Source organism: Haemorhous mexicanus, chromosome 4 (assembly GCF_027477595.1).
Source record: "Haemorhous mexicanus isolate bHaeMex1 chromosome 4, bHaeMex1.pri, whole genome shotgun sequence".
In the NCBI taxonomy this organism is placed as follows: Eukaryota; Metazoa; Chordata; class Aves; order Passeriformes; family Fringillidae; genus Haemorhous; species Haemorhous mexicanus.
In genome coordinates, this window is record NC_082344.1 from 47,326,523 (window position 1) to 47,340,362 (window position 13,840).

A 13,840-nucleotide genomic window follows, 5' to 3' on the forward strand; every position below is an offset into this window, starting at 1 on the left:
AATTGATTTATTTCTAAACACTCATTCTTCCCCATTTGATTTTCTGACAGAAGGTACCTGTAGGTTAATAGAAAGGTAAAGCTGGAGTAGTCAGCAGCAGAATACTGAGCTGCAGGAATTTTACTGTAAATGCAATTTCAAAGACAAGTCTTGCACAAGCTCCCTTTTTTTCCTAACATTTTTCTTTCTTGCATTGCTTACAGCAATATGCCAACATAATGAGTTTTTCTTAACTTATATTCAAGATTTAACACTCACTGAAGAAAAAAATTCACAAGAAAGGCAGATAACGCTCCTTCAATCCTGGACTCCAACTCGGGAATCATTGTGTGGCATTACATACAGCTGTAAGGTACATACGCACCTTTCACGGAATCAAAGCAATTTTCCCTTTTCAGGGATCCTCTGCAGTGCTACAGAAACCCTTTCTTCTCTAGTGATCTACAGTTTTGAACAGACAACATGGCAAATTCTCTACCTTTGAAAAGGTGTGACTCAGCACTCAAAGGAGGACTCTGGTCCTTTGATATGGTCAGCAGCAATATCAACTGCATGGAACTGGGAACTTGGAACCAGGAACTAGAAATCTTTGTTTCACTTAAAGCTCAGATTGCAATTATTCCTAAGCATGAAAATTTAGGAGAAATACCAGCCATGGTAACAGCTAGCAATGCTGTGTGAGTCTCAAAACACCTTTCTACCTCACCTCATCTCTCTGAGCACATGGGTGGCCTGAAGAGATCAAGGGCTGACCTAGAGTGTGTGCTGACATAACCAACCTATTAAAGACTCAAGATAAAAGCACAATACTAGGAACTGATGACAGAATTTGCTCTAATCACTTCCACCTACCTTGATAAAAGAGAAAAGGAAATACCTCTGTCTCAATCATTCAGTTTGGAGAAACTGACTTGTTGGTAAGAGAAAACCTGCAAAATAGTGCTTTAAGATATCTGTTAAAAGCCTCTTAATATATCTGTGTATGTCTTTAGTATATTTACCTGAAGGTCAGAAAGAAAAATAACCAGTGATTCTTAGAGGGTTTTTTTAATATAGTTCAGGTTCACAAAACATTCTGAAAAATAAACTGTTGCCCAAACATTTCAGTTTATTCCCACGACTGAAAAAACAGATGTGTCATAACATAGGACGGAGCTTGAAGAACTTTTGGGGGTAATCCTCCTGAGAATAACAACTATTCCCTTTAGCTAAGAATTTGTATACATAGTACTACTGCATGAAAAGCAAGTTTTAAACTAGGGTTTACTTTAAGTTGATAAGAGACCAAAGCCATGTTTCAAAGTGTTAGGACACATAAGTATGATAACTGCCTTGCCAAACAGAGCTTATCCAAACAACAGTGTGAAATCCTCACGGTTTGCCTGTATTAGTTTTAAGTGCCTTCTAAAACCAACTGTCATCAAAACACATATTACCAAAAGGATAATTTTTTTTTTTTAATATGCAGTATGTTTGGGAAAACACATACTACATATTGTGTTTGTGGCCCTTCTTACAGTGGTCTCAGCTGCCTCCCATCCACAAAACAAGTTACCAGGATGGCAATGGAACTTCATTTGCAAAGTCATAGCTTTCAAATTAAGAAAACTCAAGACCTTCATCTTATTGCTATTGCTACATGTTCAAGTGCCACAACTCTAACAGCACTAGAGAGAGAGAGAGAGAGAGAGAGATAATATCCTAGACTTGAAGAGACGACAAATTGTGAATCTCTGAGAGTGTTACATAAAATAAGTCATCAAAACTACTCCTGCATATGAAAACAAATAAAATCAGCTATTATTTTTGCCAGGCTATAAACTAACTGAAACTTATTCATGCCAAAAACTGTAATAAGGACCAGAGAAAGCATTTAATTTCCTTATTTTTCTATTAAAGTTCAGTAGTTCAGTGCATTGCCCTTTCAACAATTTTTTCAGGCTATTATTCCAAGTTGCTTTGGTTTTATTGCAGATGTCAGAGGCTTGAGATGTTCAGTATTGGTTTCACATGGCAAGGGGGGCCAGCTCCAAACCCACTGCAGGACACAGCTGAGGATATTAGGCAAGTTGGGGGCACCTCTGTGATAACTTAGTTAAGAAAGGACAAAAAATACATCACACATTAATTATAACACAGAGAAGTGAGAAAAAAAAATCCCACAAACAAGGACAGTGGAGAAGGAAGGAAAGATGCTCCAGGGCTGGAGCAGAAATCTCCCAGAAGCCTGCTCAGAAGACCACATTAAAGTAGAAATTCCCTTCAAACCACAAAAAGCACCAGAGTGAAGCAGGTGGCCCCCACAGCACATGAAGAGCAACTCTGCGGTGGGTGGATGTGCCCTGAACAAAACTGCAGCCCATGGAGAACCCCTGCTGGAGCAAGCTACTGGAAGGAACTGACACCCATGAAGGTCCCAGGTTGGAGCAATCTATTACTGAAGAACTTTAGCCTATAGGACAGAAAAGTATGAGGAGGTAGGAGCAGCAGAGACTAACTGTGCTGGACTGATTATAACCCAATTTCCCATCCTCCTGCATCTCTGGGGGTTGGGAAGGGGTAGGAGAATGGAGTGAAGTTGAGCCTGACAAAGAGAAGGGACAGGGGAAGGTGGTGTTATATTTGTCTTTTTTTTTCAAGCTAAGTCTATTTTGCCCATGATGGTAATGGGTAAGTGGTCCCCCATCTTTATCTCAGCCACAAGCTTTTCCATCTTTTTTAATTCCTATGTACTGATTCACAGAATGATTAGGTTGGAAGAGACCTTCAAGATCATCGAGGCCAACCCGTGCCCTAACACCTCAACTAAACCATGGCACCAGCATGGTACTGTTGAGAAGGTGGAGTGCAACAGCAGCTGGGAGGGCATCTGAAAGTCTCCCAAGATCACTCTGTCACAGGTCATAAAGTACTTTTACAGGCTAGATTTCTTTGGACACTTCATCATCACGGATCCTTCTTTTCGTATTAGCAACAGAGAACAACCCTGAAAATGGCATTTATAGTATATTCCTTAGACACACCATGTTATTTCCTTCACTAAATACTTTCATTTGGAACATATTCAGCATTTACCTTGATTTACATCATATTATAACCTTTTTCCCCCACATAGCTTTACCTATAATTACACACATGCTACATCATCGAACACGTTTGTTGCATTTAGTGCTTACTTTGAGAAGATAAAATAGTGAACATCTGAAATTGCATGCAGATCTTTCAGTAATTTTTGTAATTGGAGCCAGGCGATCTTTGGATACATAGCATTTTTCTCATATGCATCTAAAATTTTAGGGCTTTTATTTGTACCAAGTCCCCATTCCAAGTGTTTATGATCTGGTTATAACCACGAAACAAAATAAGAAAACCTCATTTTCCCATTGTCTATTCAAAATTTACTACACAGTAAGATAAGCCATTCTAACAACTAACTACTAGAGCTTGGACAACTAAATTCTTGCTATTTTGCTTTCTGAAGAAGTCACATTTAAAATCACAGATGTAGATGTTACCAGATCAAATTATATTGTTCATTAAACTTTGAAAATGATAGAAAAAACCTGTAATTCCCAACAGCCTACTTGTTTACAGGTACTGATTTGGAAAACAAAATGAGATATTTCTCTGTCAATGTTCCCATCAGAATCATATATGTGAACACAAATGGGTAAAGACTCAGGGTAATTAAGGTCATTCCCTTGATACCATGGGTGTCCTACCCAGGAATGCCTTCTAGAAACTTGTCAAACTCCATCCTAAAAGATGTTAGTTTTTCTTCTGATTTCCACTTACATTAATTACATTTCATATACATTTACAGGCAGTGCTGAGAGAATTTCTTAATTCTCTCCAAGGTGCTTCATCAAGCTAAACACCTATACATTCTCCTAAGTTCTGATTCAAGTTCCTGAGCTCTGGAGTTGTTTAGCCTGAACAAAAGGAGACTCAGCAGAACCTTATTGTTCTCCGTAACTACTTGAATGGAGGTTGTAACAAGGTGGGCAACAGCCTCTTTTCCAAAGTATCAGCTGAGAGGACAATGGAAAGTTGTGCTGGGATGTTCAGATTGGATATTATGAAAAATTTCACTGAAACTATTACTAAGAATTGAAATGGACTGTCCAGGAAAATTGCTGTGCCACAATCCCCAGAGGTATTTAAAACAGGTGTAGATGTGGCATTTGGAGTTTTGTAAGGAACTTGACAGAATTAGGTTTATGGTTTCTCTTGATGAGCTTAAGGGTCTTTTCCAATACCAATGATTCTATGATTCTACAGCTGAATGTACTGTAGTACATTCATATTCTCTCCTGTAATTGATAAAATCACTATTATTTTATGATTGAATTTAAACTAAATTTACTCATTATAACATAATCCATAGTTACTTTCTCTAGTCTCTTGTTTATAGTCCAAGAATCATTAAGTTCTGCACGGATCTCCTGAGATCCAATTCCTTGAGTCCAAACTGCATGCTCAAGAAGAGGGAACTCAAGCAAGTTGCCAGGACCCCAGTAGACTCTTCCTCAATGAAAACAAGTTAAAATAAAACAATCTCTTCTTCTGGCAGTGCTATCAGACAGCAAAATGATCCTAGAATGCAAGTACTAATAAAAGCTAATATAAAATTCACTTTTATTAATTTTGCATTAATCATAGCTTAAAAAATTCCCAGATTCTGGAGCCTCTAGCCAAGCAATTACCAATAGCACAGTGAAAAACATCTGTGCTGTGTCTAAAAACCTATCTGTATGTTTGGGACTTTATGAGAGCATAGTCACTGCAAGTCATATCCAAACAAACTTACATTTAACTTACTCTCAATTTTATCAACTTCAGACATCAGGAGAGTAAGACACAAAAGCAGGCAAATACTCAGACAGTCACCTGTTAGAAGTTGTAGTCATGGCAGTAAGCCTGCTACAGACAAACGCAGAACAAAACCAGACAATGTAAATTCAATATTGTCTTAGTATGTATCTGCCTGCTGGAGAGAGCAGAACGGATTAAATGGATGACTGCTGCTCAATCTAACATCACATTTGAAGACAAAACTGCTTTTCAGATAATCCTTCAAAACACAAACTCCATCTAGTCTTTCCTACTGTAAGGCAAGTCATACAGACAGGGTTACGACTGTGTCAGAGACTGGGTTTTGATTTTTATATTAGGAGTCAGAAACCACATGAAAAACTACCTTTTTTTCATGTTGGTATATTAGTTCTCTAAACCTTGGTTAAAAACAAAGTTTTGATTTTTCTATTTGAAACAGAAGATGGCTTGTAGAGTTCAGCCACATGCATGTCTATACATAGAGATGCACACACCTTCCCTCTGTGAAAAGCCTAGCATCACAAAGAATACAAGAGAAACTAGAAAGGAAGAAGCCTAAAACTCTCTCCGGCTGCTGTGGTGGCATTGACAGGGTTAAATTGAGTGTCCATTCGTACTGCCGGTTCAGATAAATGGGTTTCATTTCCTTGTTTCCTTGTACTTGATAAGGTTCTTGGATTGATTCCGGTGGCTCACAATGCCTTCCAGGCACAGGATGTTATTCATACTACTGCATCCAAAGCCTTTCACAACACTGTGGTTTCTTCTTACAAAGACAGGCATTACAAAACTAAAATATCAGCAAAATCAGTTTCTCCATTTTTGTAAAATGAAGAAAATTCTGTGAAATGAAATCAATTTTGTCACAGAACAAAAACCATGACAACCAGAAATATCAAGAGAGCTGGAAAAAAAAAATTCCCTCTTCCATCAGAATTGGGCAATATTAAAGCAGTGTGGAATCCATGATTCACCTTAGTAATCCACAGCTATAAAAGTATCTAAACATGTTTCAAATCATAGAATCTTCTCTTACAGAGCAGGAAAGTATTTTTAACTGAGTCAATTAGCAGCAGCAGCAACTCAGGTTCCTAAAACTGAAAAAGTATGTCTCTCTCCTCCTTCATCTCAAATACAGGTAATAATAATGTCCATTGAACCCCAAAAGGATTTACATTACTTTGCACTAGGAAATACAGTGAATCTGATTGCTTCACAGAAGACTAAATTCAAGAGTTTTTGCATCAGTGCCTCACCTCATCACTGACCGGCATAGTCTCAAAATATCTGTACATCTCTGCATGCCTTCATTTCATGCACTGTCTGCCATAAGATGTACACTAACATCTACTTACCTAACAGAAATGCTACCAGTATTCCTCGCTAATAATAAACTACTTTAAGAACTTAATTTTTTAATTAATTCAAAGAAGCCAAAAAACTGATTTTTCATCACCCAGTCTGGTGATTGCATTGAACTTCCAAGACTGGGCCCATCATTTTGGAGCACACAGGAAATTTTTACTACAATAGCAATGGAGAGTATTTTTGCTTATGATCTGATCAAGAAAATGCAGAGGTTATTAAAATAACTAATGTATTAAGTATTTTCCTGCTTTTCACATGAATTTGGAGAATACTTTCCCTAACATGAGTTTGTCCCTACATTGCAGAACTAGAGAACCAGCTATGTTTCTTATACTTATACTCTGGTTAAAATCTTCTAAGATGATTTTAAATTTCTCCTGACATTTTCTTGCATCTCATCCAGCTCTTTCCTCCATGTTAGCCTGTGGTAAACTGTAGCTTTAGGACTGGCTGCATATAGGAGCTCCAACATTGCAATAGCACTTGCATTACAACACCTGTCTCACACATCCTGCCATCCTAGGGAATCCTGCTCCATGGAAATCACCCAAACGCTAACTGCAGTGTTCAACACTGACAGCAGTACCTGTGAGTGGCAGCCTCTTCACCTGTTACATGGCTTACCAATTTTGTGGCTTAGGGAACAGAGCACATCACATTATCTCCTCAGCCTTCCTAACTCAGTAGCCTGTACACTCACAGGATGTTAAGGAGACAGCTGTCAAAGCTAATATTCTCATGTCTGAGCCATCACTCACAGCAACTGCTACAGGAGCACCACAGTAATCACAGCAAGTATGACACAGATCACAAATCAGAACCTTTACAAAGAGTAGTGCTTGCAAGGACTAAACACACAGCCCACAGAGCTAGTAACCTGGTGAGCAGGAAACGCCAGAGAAGGTGCTTTCAATTCTGACTTTCTTCAGGAGTTACTGCCTCCCTCCCCACAAGGTGCATGAAGACAACTAGAACAGATGAGGATTCACATCTCTGTATCCTCTATATGTATATAGAATGGACAGTAGTAAATGGTGTTCTTCAAATCAAATTGCTATTAATTTTTACAGGCAATCTGAACAGCATCATATAGAAAAAATTAAAGACCTGCTTAGAGCACTATTCTCACTAGGACTCAAATCCTGGAACCTGAAGGTACATACTCTGAACAGACAGAGTAGGGTATCAAATCCTGGTCTCTGACATACTGGATGATCCCTTAAATGGTATGATAAAAAGGCGAAGGATGTTTGAGTCAAGGGATTTATGTCACATGTGCTAATTTAGAAATATTTAAACAAGAATCTCTTTGCCTTACCGTAGAGCAATATGTTCAGTACCATCTTCTTACATTCAAGGCCAGTTCTCCTACACCCATGAGGAATTTCACACCTGTGCTTGAGCTTTCCTTTCAAATTAGCTGCTCATCAACTCTATTACTAAACAAACATGAAGCAGCTGTAGCTCTCAGACTATGATTAAAATTAAACCCTTCAAATCCAGCCTAGCTTAGAGAACCTCTGTACAGTCGTTCTCCATTGATTAACTCCAACTGGCTCACTACTAAAACTAATCTATTAAGTCTGAAAAAAAGTTTCAAATAAAGCCTTTCATGTAAATGGGATCCAAAAGATATTTCAAGTAAAACACAAAAAGATGGTGCCACTAAAATGTCTTAATAAAAATAAACAATGTATAGGTTTAAAATGCTTTTTTCTTTGCCTTAGAGCAGTTAAACTGTGGATTATTTTATTGATTCAGCATTCATTGTTTTGGTTTGCACAACACTGGAAAAACAGAATAATGCCCATACTAATCTTCTAAGGGAGGTAATGGAAGATGATTGAGCTACAAACCAACCTGCCAACTACCAGCTGCATGCACCACCTGTGGTGAAATACTGAGTGCTTACTAGAGGGCTGTGTTCCAACCAGGCTATGAACAGGTTTTCGATCTGAACTTCCCAGCATACATACCCCCTCTGTGCAGTCAATGAAATACAGGAAAAGACAAATAGGGCTGATCCACAGGTCTGCATTATCCTATTTAGTCATGATGTGACACATAGAACTAGAAGGTAGAAAGTTACCTACACAAAAGGCGAGTCTTCTGAATGAAGTCTCAAAATATTTCAGAAAATAGCTCTTTGCCTTTACAATGTCTCTTTAAGAGAAAACACATCTACAGGATGCTGCTAACTGAAACTCATACATATGAGCAATACTAACCTAATCACTTACTCTCCTCTCCCTTGTTTCTATTTTAGGTTGAAAGCTTTTGCCTCAAGATCCGTGTCATTTTTACAGGCATGATTAAAGGGCTAAATCCTCTCCATGTAATGTTCTAGTTAAATTATTAGTATTTCACTAGAACCTAAACAGTCCTATAAACATCCCTTGGTTAGTATTCTCATGACTCTCTTCTCCACCTGCCTACTGACTTCGGCATTTAAAGTCTGCCAGTATCTTCCCTTCAAGATGGAGCTGGCTGCTGATTCACTTTGACAGTGATTCCATCCCCACTTGTCCAGCACACCCTATGCTACACACAACCTCTCAAAAACACACAATACCCTTTCACCATTTTGAGATAGTAGCCTGATGTATTGTATGGTCCCATCACTATGGATCTTTCTTTGAGTCAGATGCACACATCATAGTCTCCTGAAACTGGCACCCAGTTGAGGAAATGCCTGGTTCCATTCTGAGGTTGTAACAGATTTAAAATCTGTGCCAAATTAATGTTAAAACAATTTTTAAAACAGACAAAAAAGAAAAAATGTCTACAGCTTTATGGGATATGGGAAGACAAAGAAGGCAAAATATTTGGGAGCTTCAGAGATTAATAAAGGCACCAGAAGAGAATCTTACTGTACTTCGAGAAGAGGAGGAGAATGGAAACACCAAGGATCTGCCCTTCAGACATGAGCCTAGAGGATGACTACATTGCCTTTCTCATGCCAAGAACAGACCACAATCCCAGCAGTAGCCAAAACCACATCAATCAAACCAGGATTATTCCCCAGCCTTTCTGTAGAGAGATGCTTTGTGAAGGCATAGGACAGCACTATGCATCCAGATAAAATGAGTGCTTTGTCACCAATATCCAAGGAGGCATTTGAAAAAACAGCATTCTCCAGTTGCACCTCCCTCTTCCATTAGCAAGGGACTCATAGGTGTTCTTTAAGAAACCCCAGCACCTCCAGGTTACTTTCACCTGAATTGCATCCCCACACTGATATGCCCATCCATGAACACATCACTGCTACCACGGTTTAAACATAATTTACTCTGAAGTTCCTCAACTCCAGAGAAAAGCAAGGTAAGGTACAAAAGCAGGTGTCAACCTGTTGGAAGTTGTAGGTACAGCAGTAAGTCCGATACAGACAAATTCAGAATTAACACAGATAATGTAAATTCAATAGCCAGTCTTACTACATATCCACCCGTTGGGGAGAGTAGAACTAATAAAATGGTTGACTGCTGCTCAATCCAGCATCACATTTGAAGCCATAAATACTTTTTAGATGCTATTTTAAAAAATACACGTCACTGGCACCAAGCCAGGGAAGTTCTGTCATGTGCTTTGACATGCAGGAGAGGAAACAAAAGGTGTCACCTGCAAGTATTCTTAGCAGCTCTTATCACTACCCACACCCTGAGAAGCAGAAGGAGAAAAAGACCTAGGTTAGAAAGGTGGGACAGTTGCTAGGTAAAGCAAGGAAGTGGGTTTCACACAGCAAAAGAATCTTTTCATTTTTGTGTTTTTAGAGTTGTCACCGTCATTTGGTGGACAAAGGTTCTACTTGCAGGAGGGGATAGCTGGGTCTTACACTGCTACAAACCCTTGTTTCTTAATAGATGCCATGCCTTAGACTCATTTTGATTCCCCAGGGTGCTTTTGTTTCTCATGTCCTTTATCATGTGATCAGTGTTTATGTTTGTGGTCTTCCTGTGTGTAAACTGTCTCAGGCCATAACCCAATCATGACTAGGAACACGCTAAGTCAGAACTGATGCTGAAGCTTTCCAGAATGTTGCAGTAAATTGCAATGAACAATGTTTCAAACAATATCTGGAAATATTATGTGGTTGTGAACCTTGACTATTACACACTCCTATCAAGAAGGACAGTCCTTTACACACTCTGCTGGTCCCTGAGAAGAAGACTGACCTATACATAAACATCCTCTCTTCGTTTTAATGCCCCAGCACAGCAGAAAAGCATTGAAGAGTTATTAAGTGGCCTGGCCTGCAGGACTCACTCCTTGTCTCATACCACAGGACTGCAAATGTTCTTTTATATACTTGCTTTATACAAACTTGCTCTACTTTAACAATATGACCATGTTCCCTAAATTCCATTACACTGGGAGGGGGTGGGGGAAAGAACCACATCTTTTCTGTTTTCACTCTAATTTCAACCAGGTGCAATGGTTGTCCTCTTGCATCCTGTCCCCTGGTGAGGGGGCCTCTGCACTCACTGGGTTGGACCATTTGCCTTGCTAAGGATAGAGGGAATCATTCTCCCTGTCTCCAGGGGAAAATGAAGTGCAATGCTATGATGTGGATAACCTACATCTCTGACAATAGATATACAGATTGACAGTTGCTATTGCAGGGCAGTGTAGTATTTTTTTTTTTTTTTTAACTAGATTACTTGCCTTTTTTTCCCCCCAAAATACATAGTGGAAAGACATGTCCTATTCATGGGTCTGGCAGAGGTAGACATTTTGTGCCTCCTAGAAAAGGCAGTTTTGGGCACCTCAGGCAGTGATGAAACCTGAGCTAGATCTTGGTCATATGCAACAAAGGCAACAGCATCAATGGACATTACCAATGTTGAATTTTTCCCCTGGACCCCAACACAAGCAGAACTGAGACCAGTTTTGAACCATCACAGGACTATACACCTGAATAGGTCAGGGAGAATTTCATGTCTAGTGCTCTGCTCCAGTTACAGCAAATTCTTACACACATCCCTATGGATTGCACCCTCCAAAAAGGCCAAGGAATAGTAAGGATATGGCTCAATATTCTGTTAAGAATTTAATTGTATTCTGTTAAGAATTTAATTACACCCCATCTACTGCATATGTCAGAAATCCTTCTGGATTATTCCCTAGTACTCCAGGATGCACTGAATCTGTGAGACTGAGCCAGTCTCACAGATTTCACTTTTTAAGATCTAAACCAAGTCATGCCTTGTCACAACATTGTTTCATGAAGCTGTGACAGAAAAAATACTATTTTTATCTTTGCCAAATTAGAGTTAGGATTTCCAGAAGCAGTAGCCACCCCTTCAGAAAAATAAACCTTAATTGGGAAAAAAATACCTTGTACTGCACCTAGACTATAAGAAAAGCACTGACATACACCAACTGTATGCTGTGGGGAAAACAGCCTGAAAGTAGGTGATGCATACTGAAATGTTCCCTTTCCTTTTCTCTCAGGATCAGAACATGGAAAGATCAGCACTTTCAATTTCTACTCACTTTACCTACCGTGACAGGACAAAAGCCAACAGATGTTCCCAATGCAAAGCACTCAAAAATCATTAGTCAGGCTCCAAAACTCAAAACAATGGTTTTAGAAGTAGAATTTAAAAGAAATATAGGTGTGCTCTTCTTTTGTTCTACCTTTCAAATTTTTAAACCTTTACCATCAGGTTTTATGTCTGTTCATATCCATGGGGGACAGGCATTCTAGTTTGCACTGTATTTTTTCAGTGGAAGCTAAAATTTTTACAATATTAATTCCTTCAAGTTACTGAAGCTTTAAAAAAAAGTCAGGCAGCATTAGGATGGTGAATGCTGCCATCTCTGGCTGCTCTATTTCAAAACAGTTTCCATACTGCCTTATGGGTTAGAAACCTTATTTACTTCATGTCAAAAAGGAGGTGATGATAACAAACCTGTTTTGTCTGCTTGTGCTGCTTTTAAGAAAGTACAAGACAAAAAGCTGGCCAAACTGGACTTACTACATATGTGGCAAAATTAAAAAAAAAATATTACAAGTTATTGATGATAGTCCTGATGAGGGCAAGGACTAGAAAGTTCTACATTTTCCTTTCAACTCTAACTGCCTCAATCTAATAAATATTGTCAACATTTGGAGACTCTCTGGATGAATAAACAAGTAGGACAGTCTGAGTCAGACCATCAAAACTGAAAAAGAGTGTACTATTTAAGTATATTTAAGAGTACTTATTTCCCTTCTATATTTGTCCTGGGGGGGACCCACAAGTGGATCCATTATAACTTAGATTTTACACACTTACAAGGAAGTGACTTAGATTTTACACACTTACAAGGAAGTGAGTGGACAAGGATAATGAATAGTTCAGAATTCCCTCCAGAGCAAAAGCTTTTTCTGTCTTTCCCTAGACTATACCCATTCTATATGCAATGGTCTACAGGTCTCCCTTTCACCTCCAAAATTCCAAAGTCCACACAAAAGCTTTTTTAACAAGATATTCACTGCCACTGCATTAATAAAAATTTCCTCCTTCTGGAAGAGCATCTGCATTCAGGACATATTACACAGAATCGGAAGCTATGGAGGATAAGAGAAGAAAATAACTTGTAATAGCTCTTCAAATTCAAATGGGCAATGCAAACAATCATAGCACATGTATGATCCAGTTCTGTTAGGAAAAAAAAATGCTGAAAGAAACTATATGGCAATCCTGGGAGAGAAGAAATATAATTTACAAAGAGAAAGGGTACAGTTTTATGGCCATGAGGACAGCAGCACTGAAAATTAACACCCTGCCACAGGTTCGTTCTTCTCTTAAGTCCTGCCAATCCACATCTCTATTGAAATTTTAAAGAACACCAATGTTGTCTCAGAGGAAACAGAGTAGGAAAAATACATAGCCCAAAAGGAAGCCACATATTTTAGGGATGGTGGGGTTATCATTCTAAGTCCCTTCTAAGAAGAAGTGCTGTGAAGGTCAGTACAACCTGCCCAACTAGCTACAACCACCTGTTTATTTCCTACCAAATCACAGACAAAGTACAAAGAGGAAGAAAACATTTTTTAAACACTGAATTTAATAAAATTTTTAAAATATGCTACTTGGAAACTGTATTTAAATTAAACTTGATTATGGGCTAACAAAGAACAATCACAACAGTGATATACATGTACATGAAACAGAAAATCTTTCCCCATGGATCCTGTGGCTTTCCTAATGAGATACAAACTCAGCCACATATAATGAGGGAAATAAGGCTCACTGGAGACAAAAAAAAAGCATGTCCCAGACAGGGAAAAGTCTCTTGCCACAAAAATTCTATTGTGTTTAATTTAAAGCCTGTATTTTCCATACAGTATCAGTAAATAAGGAAATGAGTTTTCAGCAACATTTGCATCAAACATGCCAACTATTTGTCAGGAAATGTCAAAAATCATACGCTCAACTTACAGAATCAAATTTCCATCCCATAAAAAATGAAATTACAGTACAGAGAAATAGGCTGCTTTTTTAAGCACTGGAAGTAACACACTTTGATTTTTCACTCATTAGTGCCCCAGATTTACTAGGAGATTTTTTCTCATAGACTGATTTCTGAATGAGTGTTCTCTCCCATCACTAGTAAGAGGGGAATTTATGTTGCAACCTCTGCCCTTGTC